We start from the raw sequence: 1922 nt of genomic DNA, 5'->3' as shown, positions 1-1922 counted from the left end.
TTCAACTTATGTAGTTATGATTTTAAGAGGAAAATAAGTGTATCCTCCATACTATATACATTCCCTTTTCTGAATGTCTTTCACCCTGTTTTTAAAAATATAGTTTTCTATTCTTAACATGATATACCTCAACCTGCTTCACTTTGGAAGACTGAGTTATATTGGCAGCTAAATTGTTCTTTCATCTACAAAGCACACATTCCATGAAAAGTACTCAAGGAAAGATGGGACTCACCAACAGTAAACATAGAAAATTTTTCAATATTAAATAAGTAGGAAGTGGGCAACACTGACATTCACAGGTGTCCTCTAACAACCAGTTAGAGCCCTCTCAGAATGAAACTCAGAAGGCATATAAGCCACAGTCTTTAGACCAATGAATCATTAATAATCTTTGAGGTCCTGTCTCCAACTCTAAATCGATTTCACAGACATTGAAACATAGATAACAAGAGAAGTTCTCAAAATTTATGAGCATATACCATCTGTATTTCTCATCTAGTTGATGCTGACCTAGTAAAGAGAAGCAAAGCACCCTAAGGACACAGCACTGACTTTTATATAGTCTGTCTGTCCATACTCATTAATGCTGACAAGGCAAAGACTGCAAGGTAAAGAACTTGACTGAAACACATGAAAAGAATAACCATGGGTTCCACCTCAAGGCGTTTTAATTTTAACAGTCTATCCAAGGCAAATATCGCCAATGAAACTAGAGCCTATGCATTCATATTTATGTTAGTTCATTTAGGGGATTAGTTGGAAATTGTTTCAGTGACTTAAAGAATAGTTTCTGCACCTTTATAATTGTAAATTTGTCTTTTGAGTTATATTTACTTATCAAGAACAATTATGATAATGACATTTTGCTTGTTCATTTGGGTATTCAGTTTTTAAACTAGATCATTATATTGCCTATCCTTGGCTTTTGGATTGAGTTGCATGCAATTATAGAGATATTGGAACTTTTAGCACCATCATCAGCTCTGGCAGACTATACAGACTTGCTACTGTTATGTGCATTTCAGAGAAGAATTGGGTTGCAAAAACTGCACAACTTTTTAAAGTGACAAATTTCAATATTTCTTAAGACTGTATCCTGAATTAATTTGCTCAAGCAAAACTAAAGGATTTTCTGATGCAGTTTTTCCAATATTTTTGACAAGACCACTTTCCTTAGCTGAGCCTGCCTGAACAATGAGCAGTGGAAAGGTAAGACCATGAGGATTAGAATTCCAAAAAAGACTGCAATTTTGAATATAATGGCAACCAAATCTTCTTCTCCACAGTGCCTACATAATTCCTTACTGTATCTTCTTCTTGGGACCATTCATAGCAGTGCAGAAACAATCTTGTCCATCCCAATGATCAGTGAATAACAACCTTTAACTAAGCGAACAGTCACCATCTCAGTTTCCATGACTTATTTTAGACCTTCAAGTTCACCAACTCATCTCTCTAATGAGGGATGCTAAAAAATGATAAGAATTAAAGTTTGTGTCTAGAAGACAGTGGGCTGCTTTTCAATTAAATATTTTAGAAACTACAGTGCATATGAACACACAGGTTCCCCCTTGATTGAATACAAATGAAACACCCATAATATCTGATCTGTCTTCCTCAGCAGATGCATTGGTTTTTATTTTCTGGTTCAAGTATTACAAACAGTGATGAAAAGTGAAGTGAAAGTGTTAGTTACTCAGTCGTGTCTGACTTTGAGACCCCATGGACTGTAGCCTGCCAGGCTCCTCTGTCCACAGGATTCTCCAGCCAGAAATACTGGAGTGGGTAGCCATTCCCTTCTCCAGGGGATCTTCCTAACCCAGGGATTGAACCTGGTCTCCTGCATTGAAAGCAGAGTCTTTACCATCTGAGCTATAAGGTAAGGCCCAACAAAGAGTGATAAAATATAGCAATCTCAT

Source organism: Muntiacus reevesi, chromosome 17 (assembly GCF_963930625.1).
Source record: "Muntiacus reevesi chromosome 17, mMunRee1.1, whole genome shotgun sequence".
Classification (NCBI taxonomy): domain Eukaryota; kingdom Metazoa; phylum Chordata; class Mammalia; order Artiodactyla; family Cervidae; genus Muntiacus; species Muntiacus reevesi.
The sequence above is the reverse complement of the archived record's forward strand: the minus strand, read 5'-3'. Positions refer to the sequence as shown.